This window comes from Muscardinus avellanarius (genome assembly GCF_963383645.1).
Source record: "Muscardinus avellanarius genome assembly, chromosome: 6".
Lineage (NCBI taxonomy): Eukaryota > Metazoa > Chordata > Mammalia > Rodentia > Gliridae > Muscardinus > Muscardinus avellanarius.
The window spans coordinates 31580988-31607918 of NC_137791.1; positions in this window are offsets into that span (position 1 = coordinate 31580988).

Consider the following 26931-nt stretch of genomic DNA (forward strand, 5'->3'; position numbering starts at 1 on the left):
TCTTTATAGCTTAATAGAATTCCATTATGCCTATTTCCCATAATTTTGCAATCTCTTCATCTGTTGATGAAGACCTGGGTTGGTTCCATATTTTGCTATTACAGATTGTGCTGCTATGAATATAGGTATGCTCCAGCAGTCTAAGGTGCTGCGTTCAGTCTTTTTATTTTTGTAACAGGGTCTCACTGAGTTTCAAGGGCCTAAGAATCCGAGGCTGTCGCAAACTGTGGTCCTATGGTCTCCGCCTCCCGAATGCTGGGATTACAATCGTGTGCCACAACGACCATATTTCCCTCTTTAATGCTCAAAATAAATCCTCATCTGGATTATCTTCCTCTCACTAGGTTCCATCAACCAGGCTCTGGGTACTATTTTCCTGCTGGGAGCTGGACTCCAGTGTTTACCATTTACTCCTATGCTGTCTGGGTGTTCTTAGGCGCTGACCTCTGCTCCTGGCACCTGGGCACTGCCTGTCCTCTGTTTTGCTGGACTCCTCGATGGTTCGCATCAGTCCGAGGTGCTGCTGTGTTCCAGGCTGCTGACTGCCATTCCCTGTGATTGACAGCCTCCCGCTGTCGCTGCTGACCTCCTCTGGACACCTCTGTAGGCTTCTCCCATCCAGCCCTGTAGAGAAGACCTATGGCCTCTCCTGAGCAGCTCTGAGGATGTGCTCCTGTGGGGAGCTTAGGATCCCAGGGGCTGAGAACCAGGGCCCGGAGCACCGAACTCAGGGCCTGCTGCTCTTTATCGATCACTGTTTTTTTCCCTAAGGAATAAACAATATTTTCTCTCTTGGGGCTCTTTTCCTTGAGAATCCTCAGTCTGTCAAACACAGTAGTGCATGACTAAATTTCTACCCATTTAATTACTGCCTTCTTTCCTCTACCTTTTTACCCTTTTTAGGGGTATGATTAAAATTAGGTTTCAAAGCTGTATTTTGTACTTGGAGACATTTTCCCACAAAATGATATCTGAGAATGTTGCCTGCACAAACACAGAGAGGAGCTCTAAGAACTGAATTCAAAGGCTGTTTGCACTCTGGCTTAGTCAAGGTAACCAGCAACACTGAAGAAAATATGCAGAAATTATACTCTCAAGCCAGGCGTGGTGATGCATGCTTGTAATGCCAGTGCTTGGGAGGCTGAGATAGAAAGATCGCAGGTTTGCAGGCAGCCTCAGCTACTTAGTGAGGCCCATGATAACTTATTAAGGCCCTGTTTCAAAATAAAACATGAAAATAGAGCTGGGGGTATAGCTCGGAGGTAGAATGCCCCTGAGTTCAATCCTCAGTAGCGCGCGTACACACACACACACACACACACACACACACACACACACACACACACGCCCAACACAGCCACATACACAACAACAAAGCAAAAAACACACAAAAACCCAGAAATTAGATTTTTTTTTTTTTTTGTGGTACGGGGTTCCTGGAAAAACCCTTCTACCTCCAGGATCTATTTTATATTTTTATTTGGAAACAGGGTCTATTAAGCCAGTGAGTCTGGCTTCGAACCTGCGTGATCCTCCTGTCTCTGCCTGCCAAGCATGGGGATTACAAGAGTGACCCACCAAGCCTGACACTGAAATTAGATTTTTATGCTATTAGTCTGTATGACTCAGATTTATACATAATCCTTTTTTTGTATGTGGTACTGGGGATGGAACCCAAGGGCATTCTACCTCTAAGCTACACCCCCAGCCCTATTTTTTATTCTTTATTTTGGAACAGGGTCTCACTGAGTTGCAAAGGGCCTAAGTAGCTGAGGCTGTCTGTGAACCGTGATCCCCTGTCTCAGCCTCCCGAATGCTGGGATTACAAGCATGAGCCACCAAGCCTGGCTTATACATAATCAAACTCTGACTGTGATTGGACTGAAGATTTGGATCTTTCCACCCCAGATTCCTATGTTGAAGTTTATGTGCTCACTATGAAGGTACTTGGAGGTGGGGCCTTTGAAATAAAATTAAGTTGACCTGAGGTCACGAGAGTGAGATCCCAATAGTGGAATTAGTGTCCTTTCAAGAAGAGGAAAGGAAACCAGAGCTTTGACATGTGAGGACACAGGAAGAAGACAGTCATTCAAGAGCGAGGACAGGAGTCCTCACCAGGAGCGGAAGGGCTGGCACCTTGTCCTAGCAGCTCCTAGACTTCAGATATGTGAGAATTACATGCTATGATAGCTTATCCAATTCATCACAGCTCTAGAACTGATAAAACAGTATATGGTAATTTATGTGATGTAGACAATAAAGGGAAAGTACAGCAATTATGATCCGAAACTCTTGGCACACGGCCATGTACATCATAAGCATCTCAGGTAGATAATGATAATGATGATTTTGGCAAACAACATGGCCTTAATGTTCCATTTTCAGAATGACTAAACATTTTTTTTGTGTGTGAGTGTGGTGCTGGGGATTGAACCCAGAGGCATTTTACTTTTGAGCTACACCCACAGTCTTACTTTATTTTTTATTTTGAAATAGGGTTACTCTAAATTGCTGAGGCTGGCTTCAAACCTGTGGTCCTCCTGTCTCAGCCTCCCAAGTCCTGTGATTATAGGTATGTGATACTATACTTGGCTATGACTAAATTTTAAACAAATTTCTTTTTGATTCTTGGTCCCTTGTCACATTTTTATTAGAACATTTACTTTAGAAAGCTTGTAAATATAAATTTCCTTTATTCTTTTGAAATGAAAATGATTTTAAAAGTCTTCTGCTAATTTTACAACCTGGAAATGTTTTCTCAAGGATCCTTGGAAATGTAATTATCATTAAAGATGTCACCCCTGTTTCGCAGTCTCTGTGGAATAGGTTCCTTGTGCAGGTAGTATAACTACCTTCTGCCATAAAGATATGAAAAGTTTACTTTTTATATTTGTTGCAAACATATATTTTTATACTTTTATTGGTGCACTGTAATTATACATCACAGTGAGACTCAAGGTCATATAAACAAACATGTATGTAGCATTTGGTATGACTTCTTCTGGTTCTACTCATCCCATCCCATACATAACAGTAAGATTGGTAGTAAGGCGTTCATACATGGGTTCAGCATAATTTGAACTGTTTTATTCTGTTTTATTCATCAGCTCTTTCCTTCCTCTCCTCAGCTCCTTCTTCCTGTCTCCTTCCACTGTTCTACTTGGAGAAGTTTATTTTTATTTGCATAAATTCAATTAGCAAACACAGGTGTTCTATGATTTTCCCCTAAACTTCTCCAGTATTTTTCTTTCGGCTCACTCCTGTGCTTAAAATCCTTTTACCCTTTGTTTCTGCAGAGTCGGGATCCATGTAGATCTGGCCTTCTTCCTTCATACATCAGCCTTTCCTAGTCTCTATGCTAGGTTAGGTTTGTCTGGTCTAATTTTTTGCTTTGAAAATGATTGTGATTTCATAGGTCTGTAGACTTGGAGAGTAGAGAGAATGGTGAGACCCATAGAAATCAGGGTGAGTTAAGGGGTATTCCTTTAAAAAAGGAACTTACTAGGTTTGGACATTTTGGAGTTAAGATGGTGAATGACATTCAAGTAAAGAAAAGGCCCTGGAACTTTGGTAGTTCATGGGCTTGAAAGTCAACCAGAGCTGAGTGTGGTGATGCAGGCTTGTAATCCCAACATTCCAGAGGCTGAGACCTGAGGATCAAGGTTCTTGGGCAGCCTTGGCTATTTAGTGAGGCCCTCTGCAACTTAGTGAGACCTTGTTTCAAAATAAAGAATAAAAAATAGGGCAGGGGGTGTAGCTAGGAAGGCCCTGGGTTCCATCCCTAGACATGCAAAAAAGAAAAAGAAAGAAAAAAAAAAAAGAAAGTCAACCATGGTAATGTTCTATACTCTTCTCTGAAGAGAAGACATGGAAGATTATATGATGATAGGACATTTAGGTAAGAGTGGAGGGGGAGGAATAAGAACTGTCAGGAGAAGATGAGAGGTGTATCCATCAATATTTTCATAGCTATAATCTAAAGAACTGACCACATAATTTAGAGAAAGGAAGATGTATTTGCTCACAAATATTGTGGTTCAGGCCATGTGAGGCTGGGGGCCGAACATCTCTGCAAGGTGGTGGTGGGAAGTGGAGAGTGCAAAACTGTGCTACTCACATCATGGACCGGAAGCAAGAGCTGCAAGGGGGTGGAAGAATCAAACACAATCTCCATGGTCACCCCAGGGACGCAGCTTTCCCAGCCACAAGGCTGGGATTACAAAATTCATGACTCAACTACATGAACTCCAAAGACCAATTTATGAGCTCTTCAAGGGCCAGTCTATATCCAATTATAACAGGAGGTCCCAGTAAACAACAGAAACCAAGAATAGGAGAGTTTGGGTTTTAATAAAAGGTCTTTTAGTAAGAACTCCTAAATGATTACTATAACAGTTGAAGGATGATAAGGGGAATCTTATTAGGGAACATGTAGCTGAGAATAGGATCATAAAATGCATACAAATAATTTGGGAATTTGGAGGAGGAGGAGAGGTAAGGGAAGAAGAAAAGGAAGAAGGGAGAAAGGAGTTGAAAAGAGACAAGTAGAAGGTTGGATTTTTTTGACATAGATAAGTCTAAATTTATTAAAATTAGATTTAAAAGAAAACAAAAGATTGTTATCCAAAGTAATAGGAAATGGATTATTACTGGCAGGTAGAAATATTGTTGTTGTTATTATTATTGTTGGTTGGTACTGGAGATTGAACCCAGGGGTATTCTGCCTCTGACCTCCACTCTGGGTACTTTTTTTTGTACTTTGAAATAGGGTTTTTCTAGCTGGGTGTGGTGGCGCATGCTTGTAATCCCAGCATTTGGGAGGTGGAGACTGGAGGATCGCAGTTTGCGGACAGCCTCAGCTACTTAGTGAGGCCCTCTGCAACTCCGTGAGACCCTGTTTCAAAATAAAGAATAAAAAATAGGGCAGGGGGTGTAGTTCAGAGGTCTAATGCCCTTGGGTTCCATCCCCAGACCTGCAAAAAAAAAAAAAAAAAAGGGTTTTTCTAAGTTGCCGAGGGTCTCACTAAATTGCTGAGGCTGGTCTTGAACTTGCAATCCTTCTGTCCCAACCTCCCAAGTAGTGGGATCACAGGCATGTAATACAATGCCCAGCTGAACATTGTTTTTCTTTTTTTTTCAGTACTGGGGATGGAACCCAGGGGCATTCTACCTCTGAGTGACACCCCCCTTGCCTCTGTTTTTTATTCTTTATTTTAAAACATGGTCTCACTAGTCACAAAGGGCCTCACTAAGGAGCTGAGGCTGTCTGTGAACTATGACACTCCTGTCTCAGCCTCCCAAATGCTGGGATTACAAGAGTGAACCACCACACCTGGCTGAATTTTATATTTTAACATTTATTTATTTAACATAAATTTAAGTGAAGGATTTGAATGTGTAGACGTGTGTCTCTGTATGTTGAACGGATAGCTTTATTAATATTCATTTTAAGTGAAAATGTATTTCTGTCTTTGAGAAGATATTTTGTGGAAATATCCTTATTTCTTTTAAGCAATAAATTTAAAAAGCAAGCTGAAATAAATTGTTGTGCCTTTTTTTTAAAAAAAGAACAATTATGTATCACAGACTTCTTCCAAGTCAGTGGGTCTAAATATATTTCAGGAGCAAACACCTGTTAGAAGAAATTAATGGAGACAGTTTTGTTTTAGATAGAAAATGCTTCATGTGGTTTCAGAAAATGGGAGAAAGAAAGTAAATAACATTTTCCCTAAATGTTTAACTTATAAAAGAATAATTTAAATAAATAGAATATGATCATGGACTATTTGAAAGATACTCTTTTACTTGGGTATATAATCATATTAGTTTACACTAATTGAATAACCAAATCAGTGAGTAAGATACTGTTACCATCTCCATTGTACTAAGGAGGAAATTGAAAGATTAAGTAACTTTCCCAGAGTCTCTCACATAGGAAACAGAGTAATTCAATTAATCTACAGCCAAAATTTATGTGCACTACACTGCCTTATAGTGCAGACAAAAAACAGATGGCTCAAGTTCCTAAATGGAAAGTAGCTCTTCAAAATATATCTGTGAAAAGTGGGTGTGGCAGTGCATTCTTCTAATACCAGTCCTTGGGAGCTGAGACAGGTGGGGGTATAGCTTGTGGCAGAATGCTTCTGGGTTTAATCCTAGTACTAAAAAAAAAAAAAAAAAAAAAAAAAATTAGCTGTGAACAATGCATTTGAGAGAAACTGGGCCAAATTGAATTTTAAAAATGATTAAACTTGATGTTCCATTTATGCTTTGTGTATTTCCTTTGTCCTATGTTTTTCTTTATATATGTAGATAAAAATGATGCAAGATACTTTTCATTAGATAGATTTGGCTTGATGAAGAAAATATATATGCACTAAATTTCCTCAATTTTGTGATGAGACACTTCAGAAACAATTTATATGGTTGATGGGAAGATGTAACCATTTAGGGATGGCAACAAAATTGAGTATAATATTGTGTTTATCAGTGTGTGTGTGTGTGTGTGTGTGTGTGTGTGTGTGTAGATCATGCACTCTCTGGACTGATAGTCTACATATCAACATAGAGGGAATTTAAAAAAGATGTCTTCTCTGCACATATGGATCAAAAACCAAAAACCAAAACCCAAACCCACACATCTCACTGAGCAACAGAAGGCTGGTGGTCTTGCCCACTGGGATCTTGAAGTCTGTGTTCAAATTCTGAATCAGTCCTAATCTTGTGGAAAGGTTTTCACTATGTTGGAAAAATAAGTTTCTGTATTTTACAGCACAGTAAGTTGAGAATAGTTTTAGTAACTTATTACTTATTTTAGAAAAAACTAGAAAAAAGTGGTTTGTAGGTTTCAAGCTAAAAAATGAGATAAAAATTGCAACTACACTGATTCAATCATTATACATTGTATGGATGTATTGAATTATCATACTGCACCCCATAAATTAGTTACAATCATTATGGGTCCATTAAAATAATTTTTCTAAGCCAGGCACAGTGGTATATGCCTGTAATTCCAGGCTGATCCGGGAGTATCATGGGTTTGAGGCTAGTCTAAATAAGTACTGAGAGACTCTCAACAATTTAGCATATTGTTTCAAAATAACAAAATAAAAGGATCTGAAGGTTTGGCTCAGTGGTGGAACACCCTTGGGTTCAATCCTCAGTACTAAGCACACAAAATATTGTTTCTCCATTGGTTTGCTCTAGAAAGCATTTCCCCTTGAAATACCTTTTGACCCACTGACTTGGACAAAGTCTTGCCTTTCTGATGAATAATTCTTCCATTAATAAAAGGCATTAAACTTTTCTTTTGGTTTTCTTTTTAAATTTACTGTCTAAAAGAAACGAATGATTAACTCCACAACATATCTTTTTAAAGACTAAAAGAAAATGTTGGCTGTATTGTATACAAACCTTTTAAAAAGTCCCTTGGAAAGCAATGCATAAAAGAGTTATATTGTGGTGATCAGCTATACTCCACGGAATGTGGAAAATATACTGTGAGGAATAGTGTAGCTTGGGATACAATTTTCTCTGATAGTTTCAAACACAAAACACAGTTCTATTTCAGTTGAGCTCTGAAAAACTATTTCAAACAATTCAAAATATGTGTCTAGTGATGATAAAGCCAGATATTAAAGAAGAATGGAAATCTCAATAAAAGATTTTTATATAATGCAAAAAGAAAATGTTGGTACTTCTAATTAAATCCCATATATTATTTTAAAAGACTAGGTAATATTTATTGAGTGTTTTCTATGGGCAATACCCTCCTTTTAACACCTCATTTAATCCACAAAACTAATTGTGAAGGAGAACTAAATATTCCTAATTTGTGGAGGGCAAACAGAAGTATTAGGCTAATATTTACCCAAACCTTTCCATAAGGTTGAGATAGAGCCAGAATTTGAACGAGACATCTAGGTAAGAGTGTACGAGACCATCTCCATACGGTGAAGTCATGAAGTCTCTTTTCTAAGTGATAATTTGGGGAAAAATTTTGTAGCTGTAGCTTATGTTGATACGATGTTGAGAGGGCATAGAAAAAGTAATGGGCATCCTCCAAAAACACCCCCCACCCACTTCTATCTCGGGAGTAATTGCAGAATGCACAGGTTTGACTCCTTTCAGAGTCACCACATCAAGGCACTGAGCGCTAGCTACAGTACCCAGGAAGCCACCTTTTAAACTAGGACCTTCCTACTTCAAATAAATTTATCTTCACTATAGTAATTTTCTTCCATATAATAAACAACATATGTGGCTGAAAAGAATGGAGAAAGCAATGAGATAAATAGGGAGTGTAAACAAGTATTTAAGACTGGGAGGTAGGAATTGGGATAGCTTTATTCTAACTGACTGGCTCACTCTGCTATGGAGCTGAGAGGTCTAAGATGTGTGTTTGGTAAGCTGGAGACCCAGAAGAGCTAATGGTGTATATTATTATTTGAATGTGGTAAAGGCATATTATGATTTGAATGTGGTAAAGGCTTGGTGCCCAGGGTGATGGCTTGGGTAGGTGGGGCCTTGTGGGAAGTCCTTAGGTCACTGTGGTGTGCCACAGAAGCAGACTGTAGGACCCCAGCTCATCTATCCTCTACTTCTGAAGTGTGAGCAGTTTTTCTCTCTGTGATCACTATCACTGACATCCAGCACCTCACCAGAGATTTGAAGCAAAAAACCCCAGAGATACAAAGCAATGGGGCTACTCATCTTAGACTGGAACCTCCAGAACCATGAGTTAAATATTTTTTCTCTTTATAGGTTAATTTCTTCAGGTACTTTGTTGTAGTAACATGAAGCTGACTACTAATATAGTATAGTTATAGTCAGAGTTCCAAGGCCTAGAAGTCAGGAAAGCTGATGGTGTGTGTTATATTCTATGTCTGAGTTAAAGGCAGGGATAGACCAGTGTCACAGCTTGAAATCTATGAGGCAGATGGAGAGAAAAATCCTTTTTATATAAGGCTTTTGTTCTATTCAGGCTTTTAGTCAGATGGGGGCAATCCACACTGGGGAGAACAATACACTTAACTAATTCTACCTACTTAAATATTCTCATAAAGAAATACCCTCACAGGCACACCCAGAATGATATCTAACCAAATAGCTAGACACCCTGTGGCCAAATCAAGGATAACAGAACTCACAGAACATATATATGGGGAAAAGGGGATTTATTAAACTAGCTTATAGTACAAAGTGGTATTGTCCCCCAAGTTTCCAACTTTACCAGGAGAGCTGGAGGAACCAGCACCTGGTTGGATGGTCTAAGAGCTGGAGTCTCAGAATCAAAGTGACTACAATTCAGTCCCAATCCAAAATGGAAACTCTTTGAAGAAACAATGGTGAAAGTTCAGTTTGAAGAGCTAAAGGTCAATATGTCTGATGAGAGCAGATGTACTTTCTTCAGGAAGAACCACACATGCCTTCACACAAGCTTTCTCCTTCTTTAATTTGTCCTGATCCTGTAAGACCCATGCTGCCTACATTCAGGGAAGAACTTTCCCTTCAAGCTGCTATTATATAAATCATCTCATAAACACACCAAAGTCACAAGGTAGGTGTTTCATGAACCAGTCAGGTTGACAATCCAGACTTACCATCACAACCTATAAAAATAACTTTATAAGTGTGATATGCCACCTGTGCCCTCTGCATTCCTCCAGTCTTCTATAAATTGGCACAAATGTGTCTGGTTGGTGTGATAGAATTTTTTAAGTGTTAATGAAGCTGTGTTTTGATCAGGTTAATGGAATGTCAAAAACTCTGCCATCATGTAGTGGAGGAGACAAGTTTGCCTCAGGTTGTATCTTATGTATAAATTTTGAAAAATAAAGCATTTGATATAATTAGCTAATATTTATACACTACCTCTGAGACATTCTATTAAGTGTTATTAAATATATTAAAATGACAATGTTTTTTTCTGCTCTCAGAGAGTTAGAATCTGATAGGAGAGAGAAATCTTTTACTGGGGAAATACTGTGCTCAGTGTTAATTAGAGATAAAATAAATGCTAATCACTGTGTTCACATGACGAAGTGAAAAAAGAAGTCCAAAAAGTGAAAAATAGGAGTAAATTATTAGAGTCAAAGGCATATATGTTTATTAGTGATCCATATGAGCAAAGGTGATGCCATGTATTGGATGGCATTAGGAGGTCATTTTTACTATTCTGGAGACTTTTATGTTTTCATATAAAAGAGTGTTATGATTTTGAATGTCCCATTAAAAGCTCATGTGTAGAGGAATACATTAAGGCTCAGAGGTGACATTGTTATGGTTGTAGGGACACTGAGGGCTCTTTCCTTGATTGAAATAGATATGTTGAATTGAGAAATTAAAGCTAATAAACAGCTCAGTTGCAGCTTCAACAAATCTTTATTACAGAGTCAGTAGAGACTAGAAAGGGAAGAGAAGAAGAGCAGTGTTCCTGAAGATATGCTGAAGAGCCCAAAACTGAAACTCTCCTTCCCCTCTGACCCTAGCAGTTAAATACAGTTTTCTTATTAGTATGCTCTTATTAGCATTACCAAGACAATGGGCTAGTAATGTTTCTTTTAAGCAGGTGACACCTCCTTGTCTTGGGCAGCACACTTATTAAGTATAGGGGTAAATTTATCTTTTTCTACCTCTGTTGTATCAGGCTGTGTTGGTTGCCTATCAATTACGGGTATTTTGAAGTAACCCATGGAGTTTATATTTTACATACCAAGGCCAGGTCACAAAGAAGGGGGGGGGGACAGAAGCACTTATTGCCTCTGCATTTTTAAGGCTAAAGGCTTTAATTATCTCTACATTCTTACTATGGGTTAACAGTAGGACAAAGGTCAGAGGGGAGGGGGAGGATCCTAAAGTGTAACAGGCCAAACCATGTTTCTCCTTGTCTGGATGCTATTCACAACTCTGAATGCTTTTATATTTTTATTGGAAGTTAATACTAGAGCAATTTTTCAATCCTGGCACAACATGATTGGATTATGAGGGCTCATAATCCAATCCCAACCCTAACCTCAACAGTGAATTAATTATTTGGATGGATGAACATAATGAATATATTACCAGTTTATAACTCTGGCCTAGGGTGTGGCTGGCTGAAATAGGTCACTGGTGCTATGACCTTGGGGACTTTATCTGCCTCTAGTCCCACCCTCTTTCCCAGCTTCCCAGCTGCCATGAGTTAAGCAGCTTTCCTCTGCCTTGACCTGCCACCATGCTGCTTTTGTCTTGAAGCCTATTGACCATGGACTGAGCCTCTCAAACCAAGAGTCCAAATAAACCTTTCTTCCACTGCTTCCTTCTTGCCATATACTTGGGTCACAGCAAAGAAAGGCTGACAGACACAAAGGGGTATATATACAAGGAAAAATGGTACCACTATATTATGCATGGCAAAAATATTTCTTGCTATAGATCACAAGAGTGTAATAGGTTGGCTTGTGTTTCAAATACTCATACTGCATCTCTTGTCCCATTTTCCTCTTAACCAACTCCCTCCTTTAAATTTGCATGGGTCCAGTGACTGCCTTAATTCTCACAATGTTTCTCAAGCTTTCTCTGCTTAAAGTCATTTCAATGTAATGGTTGATGAATGACTCTTTATTACATATAAATTTCAGTGATTTCATATACATTTGAAACCACTTACCCAGGCACTACTGATGATGTTTAGGGTGGGAGAGACTTTGACTAACTGGAAGAGGTCTGAGGATGGGTGCTCCTTCTTTCTTCCTCAATACTCTTTTATCATAGCCAGTTACTTTAAAAAAAATTCTGATTTTGCCTTGACAAATGTCTAAGAAATCTTGCACCAGACAGAGGTAACTAGGCAAAAAAGACTATTCAAAAATGTTGAAACAGGGGCCAAAATTACTGTAGCATGAGAGAGATAATTAGTTGAAGTAAAAGAATATATGGACATTTTTAGTGAATGGACAGTCATGCATGAAAATTACTAAGAAGAACTTGGTTCTTAATTTGATGCTGAAACTTTGTTTGCTTCTTTCTTTCTAATTTCTTCTTTCTTTTTTGTAAAAAGGTTTAACAGGATTGTTGCAAAAACTTGGCTCAGTAGGATTCATTGCTAGATTTAGGATACATACAAGGATGCTTCCTGGTCAAGAAAATGGGTAAAGGAGAGAGCCCTTTTGAACAATGAGATATTTGTTATGAGTGTACCCAAAAGGCCTTAGGAAATACTATATATATATATATATATATATATATATATATATATATATATATATATATATATGTACTGGGCTTCCTGGAAGCCCTTCTACCTCTGGGCTACACTCCCAGACCTATTTTATTTTTTTGGAAACAGGGTCTCTTAAGCCAGCATGGCTGGCTTCGAACTGGCATGATCCTCCTGTCTCCGCCTCCCAAGAGTGGGGATTACAAGCATGCGCCACCACGCCCGGACTTTATTAGGGTTTGAAGCCCTAATAAAATATTAGGGTTTGAAGCCCTCCCGTTCCATTTCTTTACTTGTAATGATACTAATTTGATGTGTTCTTATACAATTAGAAGAATCAGATAGAGGCACAACTCTAATGGGAATAAGATTTTATTTGGGGGTATTTTGCTGAGGCAAAAGGGAGACACAAAACTCACCAAGAGTGTCAAACTAGCTCCCAGGAGAAAAAAGAGAGCTAGTGTTACTCATGGAAAGAATAGTAAAAGTAAAATATAGTCTAGGGATGTTAAATGGTTTTAGGTACATTTCAAAAAGTGAGTGTGTGTGTGTGTGTGTGTGTGTGTGTGTTTTCTGTGAGAGTTAGTAATTTAAAATGTAAGAAGGACAAGGTCATCCTGGAGCAGAATGCTGTATCTCTTCTTGTATAATCTTCTTTACCTTGATATTTATGGAGGAGTCTCTATAGCTATTAAGAGAACAGATTTGGGCATGGTGGCACATGCTTGTATTCTCAGTACCTGGAGAGGCTGAGATGGGAGGATCACAGGTTTGACGCCAGTCTTAAAAGCTTATCAAGAACCTTATCAACTTAGTGGTACCCTGCTTCAAAACAAAAAAAAAATAAAATAGGGCTGGGGGATGTAGCTCAGGGGTAGAAGACCCTTGGGTTCAGTCCTAGGAATTTGATCTTTTGGTGACTCCACAGAGATTTTATCTTTGATATTGTTTGCAGCAAGATCATTCTGATCCAGTGATGTACCTGGTTCCTGAAGCTGATAGAATTATTTGAGGCACATTCCAAGTCCCTGCCTGTCTCATTTATCCCCAAGAGATTTTACTTCTTTAATCTTAAAGAATGCTGCTTTTTTATGGGTTCCTCCCACTCAGCATTTATAGTCCTTTAATCTTAGGTGATGGTCCAGCTCGTCAGCAGTGGGGCTGAGAAGGAAGGTTGAGTGCCGACAGCCCCGAACAACAGCAACACACGGAGCTCAGAGCTGAGTCAAGCAGGAGCTCATTTATTCTTCTTCAAGCAACATATATATAGCACAAAACCACAAGGAGAATTTCCATTGAGGAAATAGCCTAGCCTATTGGGATAAAGGTCACCTCTTCACGGACCCAGCATGTAGTTTGCAGCCAATCCCAGGCCAGTACATAAGCCATTTATGTGTGCGGAAGCTCCTTTAAAGGTAAAAATGGAAAAACTGCTCAGTCTCCCCACCCATAATGAATGGGGAAACCATGCCTTCGAAACTTCCTCCAGGCACTGTCTTAGCCCCTTTTCTGCTGAATCATTTTACTGTGGAAGTTCTTAAAGTTTACCTAAGGCTTAGCCTGCAGGCCATTCAGGCGAGGGAGGCTGCATCTCTTTAGGCACTGTATGCACACACCCCAACACTTAAGAGATGTTGTTTTCAATGCAACAATATAAAAATTTGAAAGAAAAAGATGCTGCTTTTTATGGGGAATCTTGATGGTCTTAGAAATAGTGACCATAACTATTACTTAGTTGCAGATATGCCACTAAACACCTCATTTGTGGCAGTGTATTTTTATCTTTGAAACAGACTTGTGAGGTAAACTACAGTTTAGGAATGTTAATTCCTACTGCTGTTCATGTGAGAACACCAAAGTTTAGTGGGATGAGATAAATTATCTAAAGTCACACACAGAGATTCAAATGCTATAAAGCATGCTCTTCATTGCCAAGCTATCCTGTCTTATTGTGATATCTTCTGCAAGCAGAAGTGGTCCTCCTTTACCAGTTCTCTCCCTTCTCTTTATTATGGAGAACACTCTCAGATTTGAGTCTATTTTCCCACCTGTATCTGATTTTCTATCGTACTCTTTTCTCTGCAACATGACAACTTTGCTAAGTTTGCTGGGTAGAATCTTTATAGTGAAGGGCAAAGGTGACTCCATCTTGTATAAAACTCAGTGCTGTTACAGTGGAATGTAGGTACCTACTGAACCCTGTATAACCTTTGCACTGTCTTCCTGAAATTTTAACTGTTTAATCTATGCCTTCCTGAAATTGCCACTACCCCTTGAATGTAATCACCACTCTTCCTCCTCTCTTTGTTTTCGGATCATCCACAAGTAAACTGCTCAGTACAAAGTTCAACCCTTCCCCTGGGAAAACCTAGAGAAGACAAACTGGTTTCTAGATATGGACATAAGAGGGGGCTAGCCAACCAAAAACTGATACCTGTTTCAGTTAAGGGGGCTTAGCCAATAGGAAAAAGGTCAGGTATAGTTAAGGGTTTTATGGCTGACTGGTTGGGGGCAGCAGCTCTAATAATTGGCTCAAGAGCTGTAGCCCCAGCTAGCAGGTAAGTTTACTTTTTATGCTAAATTCTTCTAATAAAATTAGTAAGCTGTTGGTGTTTGGCTCTTTTCACACCCTCATAATCCCAGCCCAACAATAGCTACATGGGCCATATAAACTCTACATGTGTGTGTGTGTTTCTGGGGATCAAAGTCAGGACCTTGCACATGGTAGACAAATGTTCTACCACTGAGTTACATCCCTAGCCCAACTCTTCATATACAAGTGTCTCAAGTGCCCTAGAGAGAAGCAACATGGTGTAAAGAAGGCATCTTTTAGAAGTGAGAAAGCAGAGAAGAATTGTAGTTGCATCTGCTGCTATAAAGTAATTACCTATTAATATGTGTACCAATATTTATGTATCTTACATGTTACACAATAAGATGGAACTATATCAACCTCGAGGGAGATTTGTAATACTGAATAATTAATATCTTAAGAATTATTACAAATTGGATTAAGATAGAGAGTAATTTTAAATTTCAATTTGGTTACTATGTATATCCTTAAATTATACATAAAGACCATAATTTTGAAAGAAGATAGACCTGTAATCTTTATTGTAAAAAAAACCCAGTTTGGGTGATTTTCATGGTCAAACTAAAAAATCATTGCCTTGGTAGATGTAAAAGCACTTTAAAAATACTAATGACAATATACCTTAATTTGCCATTGATTTAATATAAATTTCTTGAACTGATAAAACAGGTCGAAAAGGAAAAATTTGCATGCTCAGCTCTAACTTTATTTGAAAGTCTTAGAGAAGTCAGATTAAATTCCAGTTGTGTCATTTTGAAAAAATTCCTCTCTATTTTTGACCTCTTTAATTCCCAAAGAGTTGCCATGAAGTGGCTAGAATTTTTTCATGAAAAGCTGGGTTACAACCTGGAGATGAATCGTTTTGCCGGAATAACTCTTTGCAGAAATATATAGCTCCTTAGCCCACAGAAAATGTTCTTGTCATTATTGCAGCAGGTGTGACACAGCTGGAAGGCTAGGTTGCCATGGTCACAACAAAAGCCTTCAGATGCTCAGATGCTGAGAGCTGACCTGCCATAGGCAGTGCTATGCTCGATTTTTCCACAGCAAGATCGAGGACTTTTCTCCAGAGGAGCTGGAGAGCTCATCATGGTGAGGGATATTCACTCTTTCGTGGATTGAAGTTTCATTTGGCAAAATAATCCTGGAACATTTCATTATACCTCTGTGTTTTGATGTCAAAACGACTGACATGGATCAAGAGCACTTATGGTGTCTGGGGTTTCTGAACACATTATTCTCACATGTTTCTTCAGAGGGGCATTTATCTAGAGATTAGAATTGGATTTTAGAGTCAGATTACCAGGGTTTCAACACAAGCTGCTGTATTTTTTATCTCATCTAATTATGAGCAGGGTATTTTACTTTTTTGTGCTTCATTTCCCCCTCTGTAAAGTGGAGGATGATAATTGGTAATAATTGTACCTCCTGTATTGAAGGGTTTCATGAGGATTAAATTAGATAATGCAGGAAAAGCATTTGGAAATGTGCCTGGCACACAGGCAGGGCTCTGCAAAGGTTAGTTAATGTTTTGTGAAATGAGCAACAAATTGAGCTACTTGCACTCAGATGAATAACTTCATTTGGAAAAGTATTTGATTTCTACATTTTGAAAACTGTAAAACCTATTGAATCCAGCTGATACTGTTGCACACATAGTGTTCTTGTGTTGGGTGCTGAGTGAGGGTAAAACAATGTAAATCCAGGTTTTTTTGTTTATTCTGTGGTGCTAGGGATAGAAAAATAATAAAATCCATAGGAAAAAATACAAAATGCCTTAAAATTTTGTTTTAATTTTGTTTAGTTATACTTTTAGAATTTTAGTTATCCTCTTCTACATTCCACCCCAGCAAGCAAATGGAATAGACCTCTTGTGGAAGGCACCATTTTGGTGTCATATGTATGCCCCTATAAAGTGATCTAGGAAAAGTTTAGTTTCTTTGACCCAATTCTTCATAAGGATGATACAAAGAAAGAAAAACCTCAAGGGAGGGATATGTTGTCTTACTAAAGTACTTAGTTTTGTTTCATGATAGTAGAGAGGACTGAGATCCTGCCCTGAATTTTCTAGTAGAATTTTGGGGGTAAGGGCAGGGCAGTTACTGATAACCCTTCTCCCTTTTTCAGGAAAGATTTAGTCTACCAAGAGTAAGACTTGTTCCCTAGTCTCCAAATTGTGTTTTCGCTCAATAGCAATGCTACAGAGTAGTCACTGTCATTGGTAGGCTTAAAAGCGGCCTCTTTCTAAACAACAATCAGGAATGAATTTGGGAGAACAGATATATAGGACTATATTTCTCTTCAATTAGAAAGCATTACTCTAGTTAGCTAATGTTATCTTCTTGCCATCTAATCTGGCAAGAACAAATAGAAACCCTCAGTAAGGATTAAAAGCCCACTTTCCAAGATATTTGAGGTCACTCTCTTTCCAGAACCCTCCTCTCGTGGTGGATACTTTGTTTTCTATTTTCCCCTCACTTAAAATAAACTTTCATATTTCTAAGCCCTTTGCTAGTCCTTGTGCTTCATTCAAAGAAATTCACTGGATAAAAACACTAAAGGAGGAAAAACACGCCTATTTCAATGTTACTTTGTGATTCTCTCTTATTGTTTTCTGATTCATATTCACCATTCTACTAATTTCATGCAGACAACACCTACCTTGTTTATCAATTTTGGTCTCTATACTCCTTTTTGCAATTTCTAAGGTATAATTGTGTGTGCATGGGCATGTATGTGTATGTATTGCCGCAAACTGAGTTTTTACTTTTGGACACCCAGTTCTGCCCTGGGCCAAGGAATACTGAAATGAAATAATTTTGTTTCTTCCTCATTTGAGGACATTATTATTATTATTATTATTATTATTATTATTAATTAGTCTTTGGGCTGCTCTGACTTCACGATGGGGAAAGGTATGATCTTTTAATGCATGTTAGCTGCCCCAAAGGGCAGGCACATTTTTTTGAAGCCTTCAATACAGGCATCATATTTCTTCCAACTATATTGAGTAAAAATGATCAGATCTGAGGGCTAAGGACATTCTTCTTACCTTAAATATTAAATTATCTCTTAATTATATAGATAATGAAAATCTACCAATAGCATATTATTTGTTCCAAATGTTCAAAGAACAATGGGACTCTTAAAATATTGAAAAGAAAATCCAGAGTCGATAGGCCATTTTAGATTTAAACGTGCTCATTAGTCACTGTAATCTAAAATCTTCACCTGGATGAAATGTGCTTTGCAGATTGAAATATGTAGGTGAACTGCTGTGGTCATTGAGATTTTTTTCATTCATTATTTTTTGTATTCCTTGAAAAAATAATTTTTCATGTATATATATGTTTATGTATTTGTATGTATATGTGTATGTATATGTGTGTATATGTGTGTGTGTTGAGAGATACATGATGATTGTATTTATGAAGTGCAGTGTGATAATTTAATACATAAATATACTGTGTAATGATCAAATTACACAGTGAATTATAATTTCTATCTCCTCAAACATTCATCATTTTATTTGTATTTTGAGCCTGCAAACTACTCTCTTCTAGTTATTTATAAAACTATAACAAGCTATGTAACTATATTCATCCTACTCTGCTGTAGATGATGGAAACTTATTTCTCATTTTAGTCATATTTTAGTACCTCCTACCCAATCTCCTTCTACCCTCTTACCCCCATCTTTTTTATAAACTCTAGTAACATTTTTTATGGTGCAGATTTAAAATCCCCCCTAGACTTCATGTAGATAGGGCAGTCATGTTGGAGGCAGGGCTTGGTTCCTGAGAAATGGTTGCTGGGGAGCAAGACCTTGGAGGTTATATGTGCTTTTTCCTCTCCTTGTTCTCACTCAGTTTCTTGCCTCCATGATGTGAGAATTGAACCTGTACACACTCTCTCTTCCTGTTCCCTGTGCCATAATACCCTTAGTTCCACAGAAGTCACCCAGCCTAACATGGACAGAAACAAATTTCTTTTGGATTGTAATAGTGAGAATGTTGACTGGGAAGTGAGGAAGGGCTAAATGAATGATGTGTGCGTGCATGTATGCCTCTACCATTTTGTACCCCGTTAAGGTGTATGACTACAATACACCAATAAAAAGGGGAATAAATAAATGGAGAGAGAGAGAGAGAGAGAGAGAGAGAGAGAGAGAGAGAGAGAGAGAGAGAGAGAATGTTGACTGAAACACTATTCTCTATTTCTATAAGATTGGGTTTTATTTTTTTAGCTTTTCCATGTAAGTGAGAACATGCAGGGCTTGCTCTTTTGTGCTGGGCTTAAGTCACTCAATATAATAACTTTTAGCTCCATCCATTTTGCTGCAAATAGCAGGAATTTATTCTTTCGTGTGGCTGAATAATATCATACTGTGTACACACACCATATATTTTTTCATTCATTCATCTGCTGTTGAACACATGTCTAGGCTATTTTGTAATAGTGCTTCAATAAACATGGGGGTCAGGTATCTCTTTAATATGTTGATTTTATTTAATTTGGATATAAACCCAGAATTGGGGTTGCTAAATCATATAGTAGTTTTATTATTACTTTTTAAGGAAACTGTATACTGTTTTTCATAGTGGTTGCATTTATTTACTGTCTCACCAACAGTGTATGAGAGTGCCCTTTGCTTTTCAGTATTTGCTATGGTTTGTCTTTTTAATTATATTCATTCTTATAGGAATAAAATGATATCTCATTGAGGTCTTCATTTGCATTTCCCTGATTATTAGTAATGTTGAGAATTTTTTCATATTATTGTTAGCCATTTGTATATCTTCTTCTGAGAAATGTTTAGATAGTTAACTCATTTAAAATCAGATTGGGAGTGCAATGTGATGGCACACACTTGTAATCCCAGAATTTGGGAGACTGAGACAGGGGGATTGCAGGTTTGTGGCCAGCCTCAGATACTTAGGCTCTCCTAAGTATCTGTTTCAAATCTGAGACCCTGTTTCAAAATAAAGAATAAAAAATAGAGCTGGGTTGTAGCTCAGATGTAGAATGCTCCTGGGTTCAATCCTCAGTACTGCAAAAAAAAAAAAAAAAAGGATTGGGGTTAATTTATATATTTGTATTTTTGCTGTTAAATTTTTTTGGCATATTTTAGATATTAATATTCTATTGGTTCAATAGTTTTTAAATATTCTTCAGATTGTCTGAGTTTTTAAATATTCCCATTCCTCAGATTGTCTCTTTACTCTTTTGATTATTTTCTTTCCTGTGCCAAAATCTCTTAGTCTGATACGATCACATTTGTCTATTTCTGCTTTTTCTACCTTTGCTTTGGGTCTTATAAAAGAAATCATTGCCTATATTGATGTCTAGAAGTGCTTCCCCTATGTTTTCTTCCATAGTTTTGTAGCATCAGTTCTTATATTTAGGTCTTTAATATATTTTGATTTGATATTTTTGCATATGAAGAGAGGAGAGAGGAAAGAGAGGGGGGAGAGAGAGAGAGAGAGAGAGAGAGAGAAAAGAGAGAGAGAGTTTAATATCATTCTTCTACATGCTGATACGCAGTTTATGGCAGATGTCTTCAACATGGGCTAAATTTATTTAAGGTCTTTTGTCTCATTGCTCTGTGTCTGCTTTCATGCTAGTGCCATGCTGTTTTGGTTTCTAATGCTTTGTAGTATGTTTTGAAGTCAGATATTGTGTTGCCTCAAGCTTTGTTCTTTTTGTTCCACATTATTTTAGTTATTCAGGGCCTTTTGTAGTTCCAATTTTAAGATTATATTTTCTAAATCTTTTAAAAATGCAAGTGACATTTTGATGGAGATCGCACTCATAATGAAAGGTGCTTTGTGACAGAAGATATTTTAACAATATTAGTTCTCCTAATGCTTAAAAATGGGATGTCTTTACAGTGTGTGTGTGTGTGTGTGTTAAAATTCTTCCCGCATGCATTGTAATTTTAATTGTAGAAATCATTGGCTTCCTTTGTTAAATGTATTCCTAGGAATTTTATGTTTTTGGTAGGTATTGCTTTCTTCATTTCTTTCTTGGTAAGTTTATTATTGTTATATAAAATGCCAGTAATTTGTATATTGACTGTGTGTCCCAAAACACTGGAGATTGAGCCCAAGCCACTTTACTCAGAAGGTAACTCTCTAGCCCTTTTTATTTTGTGAAAGTTCTCTACTTAGTGAGGATACATAAAAGTTCTTTTGTTGAGAATTTGGTGAGCTTCTGAAGAAGTCATTGCAGTAGGGGAAGGTATTCTTTGGTTTTCCATATTGATCCTGGGCCTTTATGCCAAAGAGGTCTAGTAGTCAGCCATACCAGTAATATTATGGATGAAAACGGATTATTTAGAGTGGGGAAGGACTGATTCAACAAAGTAGGGAATTTGGGGAAAATACAAAACTCAGGTCCATAGTACTTAACTGATGATATTGTTTAGGGCTTATACTAGTTATCTATTTCTGTATAACAAATTACCCCAAAATATAGCAGTGTAAAACATATTTAAGCTTAAACATAAAATTTATAACATCATAGTTTCTGTGAGTCATGAATTTCAGAGCATCTAATTGGACAGTTCTGTTTTAAAATTTCACTCAAGTTTGCGGTCAACCATAGTAGTCTCTTATTACCCATGTTTTTCTTTCTGTATCTTTAGTGACCATAGCTACCCATGGAAAAGTGCAGAAGTAACAATTCATAAGTTTTAAATTGTGTGCCAATTATAGTATTGTGACCTCCCACCTATAGCATGAATTGTCCCTTTATCCAGTTTATCCACCTGTATGTGTTACCTGCCTGTTAGTCACTTAAGCACCATCTAGATCATAGATCATTTGCATTGGTGTTGCAATATTATTGTATTTAAATTACTTATTTTACTTAATAATGATACTAATAATAATGTGGGCAATTTGAATATGACAAAAATTGCCAAGAGAGGGCAAAAATCTTCTATTTAATAAGAATTTAAAGCACCCCATATAGTAAAGTTAATGACAAATGTTTAGTTGAAATAAAAATGACATTAAAATTGTGGGTAGAAGTCATGAACAGAAAGTATGTTCTGATTGATGGTGATGTATTGGCCGGTAAACAATAAATCATGGGATTTGCTACTACTATGGTTTCTGGCCTCCACTGGGAGTCTTGAAATGTATACCCAACATATAAGGAGTCCTACTGCACTAGTCCAGGCTGCAGTCATCTCAGAATTTCACCAGAGACAGGCAGCTGAGGACCTCCTTCTGAGCTCCCTCACTTGGTTATTGTCAGGCTTCAGTTCTTTGTCAGCTGTTAGCTAAAAATCTCAGTTACTGCTCTGAGCCCCATACAGGCTACCTGAGTGTCCTCACACCATGTGGTAAATGTTTAAGACAGAGTAACCCAAGAAGAGGGAGAGAATTTGTTTTCTGTCTAAGATGGAAGCTATATCCTTTTTATAACCTAACAATCAATACCAAAAGTGATGTTGATTGCAGAATTTGTCTCATATTCAGTACATTCATTAAATGTGAATTATTGAGTCAATATTCAAGAGAAGAAATACTGAAAACTTTATTAAAATGTTTTTAAAAACCACCTTAGGACTTCTATAAATATAACTTAATAATCACAGGGACTTGGATTTTTTTTCCTAGTTATTTTTTGTCATACTGGGGATTGAATCCAGAGGGAACTTACTTAAATGCATGGATATCTTTAATATATTTTTTATAGTAGTGATGACAGTTTTCTATAATGCTTTAGAAATAGAAATCTCAGGATAAGCTGGTGAACTGTATTTCAAACATTTTTGAAAAATTTTGTACAAATTAAAAAAACTCATAGAATAGAAAAAATAATTGCAATCTGTTTACTTTCTGAAGCTAATATAAACTCATCTTTGTAGGCTTCAGTTGAGATTATCAAGTTCACTACAATGTGAAAGAGATGAATTATGCATATGATACTTTGCATTTCTTTTAAAATTATGGCCTGTAGACACTCATTCTGATCCATATTATAAATAATTTTCTACCTTATGTGGACATTTTAAAAAAGGTAACATGGAGATATCTTTAGAAAGGTAATAGTATGGCAGTTAAAATCACCACTTATTTCTTTGTTTCAAGTTTTGAACAGTGAAATATATACCTTGATGTAACTTGCTACCTTTTTTTGCAGGTCTAGGGGATGGAACTCAGGGGCATTCGACCTCCGAGCTACACCCCCTGCCCTATTTTTTATTCTTTATTTTGAAACTGGGTCTCACTGAGTTGGAGAGGGCCTCACTAAGTAGCTGAGGCTGTCCACGAACCACAATCCTCCGATCTCAGCCTCCCGAATGCTGGGATTACAAGCGTAAGCCACCACACACGGCTCCTTTTTTCAAACTTAATATGCTTACTCTAAGAGGCAGGAACTACTTAAAACTACTTTTCCTCCTGTTTGCCTTAATTTTAATTTTGTTTCATTTCATCATGGAAATTTAATGAAAAGTATTTCTATGAACAATAACTTTGAACATTTCTGCAGCTTTAAGCTTGAAAATTTTTTTGGAAAGTATTTTTTTTTGCCAAAAGTATTCACCGAAAACCAATTTAAACAGTATGGAAATTGAACATTTTGTACTATTAAGCTTTTTCATCCTGGGTCCCCCAGTGCCTTTTCTTTTTTGTCCAGAAAGAATAACTCACTGATTTTCATGTACTTTATGAAGATGGTCTTTGCATCTGGAGGGATGTACACACATCTGTATGTGTATGATTGTGTGCATGTCTCTGTGCATGGATGTGTGCAATGCTTTCTTTTAATTGTATCAGTGATACATGTTTCACAGTCTATCATGTCCAGAGGACTTGCTAACACATATTGCTTGGCACTCCCTTTAGGGTTTCTGATTTAAGAGTTTAGGGTTAAGAATAGAAAATTTGATAGTTTCACCTTAAAAATAAAGAAAAAATATCCTCTGGTAAGAAAGAAAGCAAAAAGAAATATTGAAATGTTATCTCTAAGTGATCAAAAGCTTGATATCAGACAAATGAATCTGTTATGTGAGATTATCATTGTTAATTTTGGATAAATTGCTATAATATTAAATGTCAACCACTAAGCCAAACATGGGAAGAAGGGATGGGGAGGGAATGGGGTGGGGATTGGGTAGGGGCTAACTGGGCGATGTGTGCATGTATGTCTACATAAGTTTTTTTATCCCATTATGATATATGAATACAGTATACCAATAAAAAAATTAAAAAAAATAATTGAGAATTCACCTTTCTATCAAGTTCCAGTGTGATGCTGATGATGCTTGTCAGGGGCTCACACTTAAAATCACTGACTTATTTAAATGGTGGTAACTTGTTTTTTCTCATGGTTAACTTGAGAATAATTCATGTCCATTCATTTGAAATTTTATCATTTTTCTCAGAGACTTTTGCTGTATGGGTAAATCATAATATGGTTAATGTATCCATATTAATAGATTCTTAGTATTAATATGTTAATACTTAGTATTACTATCTGAAGGTTTGATAGGAACAGGCAAATTGGCCAATATTAAATTTTCCAAAGTGGACAATTTTTCTAATATACAGTTCACAAATCAATTTTTTATAAATGAATTCAAAGAATGTTCAATTTATAGAATATTTAATTTGATGAATTTGCCATTTTTAGCTGTTTCAGGAATATTTTTCAGAAATATTTTGATTGGTTTAATGAAAATGATGTTAAAGCCTTATAAGGATTTTCAATTTTGGTTACTTGTGGTGAAATATACTTTAAAAATTAGCTAAAGTAAGGTTGATATATTATTGATGGAATATGCTAGAGAATTATAAAAGTACTTGCAATTTTTGAAATGGCAGTCGGTGTATAATAAAAATTCCCCTCACTTCTGCTACTTTTCTAACCAAAGTTCTGTAATTTTGTACATAATTATGTTTAAATATGCCAGTGATTTTATTCATATGCTTTTGAATGTAATTTTCTACTTTTTGCCATTTTAACATGTTGATTATTCTTTTGTAAACTCTTTAAATGATGCAGCAGCTTTTATTTTAAATGTCTAGCAAACAAAATATCAATGTGAAATATGAATGCTGCTGTCTTTAATTTCTCACTTTAACTTAATTTATCAGCTTAAATTTAAATTACAAAGCAATTCAAAGAGAGTAATTAAAATAACCTTATCACATATAAAATTCTGAAACTTTGGTTTTTGTATTGACTCAATAGCAGTTTGTAGAAAGAGTATATTTGATAGGACAAAACCATTCAGGACATTAGTAAACAATGACTTTAGATGAAAAACAATTGTGTAGTTAGTAAAATTAAATTTGATAGATGTTAATTATAAATTGGAAACTGGGGCTTTCATGTCTCCCTAGGATATGAAAAGCTAAAAACTATGCTCTTACACTAATAACAAGAAAAATTATGATAAATTACAGAATTATAACTTCCTTTTTAGCACATCAGAGGGCTGATGGCACAGGGTCTCTAAGTAACCTGAAGCATAAATTTGGGCAGACTTCCAAGAAGAGGTACGGTGTAAGCAGTGGCTTGCAGGCAGTAGACCAGGGGAGGATGAGCTGTTTGGCACTGCATTGGCTTTTATAATCCATCAAAATATCTTGATGAACTAATAACAGCTGAGAATATTAAAGATTTGATGTCATGGAACTCAAATAGGATTTGCATCTCCTTGCAGGTTCTTCTTCATAGATCTCCACTGGATGCATGTGAGAAAAATGAGGAGGAAGGAAGGAGCAAAGCTGAGACAGACACCTCAGCATTGCAGGTCTGGAGGAAGGAGTGCCAGCATCTGTGGAAAAAGCATGGTCCCTCCCAGAACCTTCTCTCAAATGGCACAAGGACTGTAAGGTGATGGAGAAGAGGAAACAAGTGTTCTCCCCAAAGAACTGGTATATCTGAGAAAAGGTAAAATATTCCTCTGTCCTGGGAGAGAGACAGGGAAAATTCTGATGTAAGAATCCTATACCAATACAGTTATATTTCCCTACCCCCAGGCAAGAGGCAGGACTCTTGCAAACAAGATGCAATAGATAAACAAGGCAGAATAGGAGTATTATATTAAGAAAGCCCCACTCCAGAGACCAAATCACAAGCTTGCTGAGTGAAGCATAAGGAATAAGACCATAAAGTAACATTGGGTCTTCTTTCATGATAGAAAGTGCTACCTCTGGAGTACGGTAAAGGCAGTAAAGAAAGCATCTCTGTGTGGAGAAGGAGTATAGAGAAGACTGACGGTTGAGAGGATAACATAAACATTAAACAAACAAAACCAAACCACAAAACCACTGGATATACTGATCCCTCTTGACTGCAAACAAATGCCAGAGGAAGTTGAAATAAGACCGAAGATCATAGCAATAATAAAATTGAAACCTAACTCATATTCTTGCTAGGTTGGTTAATTCACTTTTTTTTCTTACTTCTGCATAATAGCTTAGCTGAAGAGGGGCATGCAGATTTTCAGATGAAAATGTTATTTAACACAGACTCTAGTGGTCTAAACAAGATGTAGAACATTCAATGAAAAGAATATAATGCACAAAATGTCCAGTATGTTTTATCTTTGTATGTGTTCCAAGGACATTTGCAAAATAATAAGTATTCTGTCATTATTGGAATGTTGCATAAAAGTAAAAATCCTGTTGATTGATGCTGCTGTTGAGTTGTTTTATATTCTTCATGATTTTCTGTCTAGATATTCTTTCAGTTGTTAAGGGAGTCTTAAAGTGTTCAATTATAATTGTGGACTTGTGTATTACTTCTTTTAGTTCTATAAATGTTTGACATATTTTTCTTTTTCTACTTTTTAATATTAAACAAAATTATATGGATTTATGGTGTATGAATGTTGAGATATAAATATAAATTTATTTATTTATTATTTATTTATGTATTTATTATTTTTCTGAAACAATGACTGAGATTTATTTATGAAAGTGAGGTATATATACTCAAGGGAGAGAGCAACTTCAGGGTCTCAGGAGACCCCTGTGAGTGAGTGGGATGAGGCACATAGCAGGGTTGGAAGTCTGGACTTCCTCAGAATGCTCAGGTTCCAGACACTGATCAGTGGGTTGTGGCTGGGTGACACTTGAGCTAGACCAAATGTGAAAGTAACCTTGTGGATACTT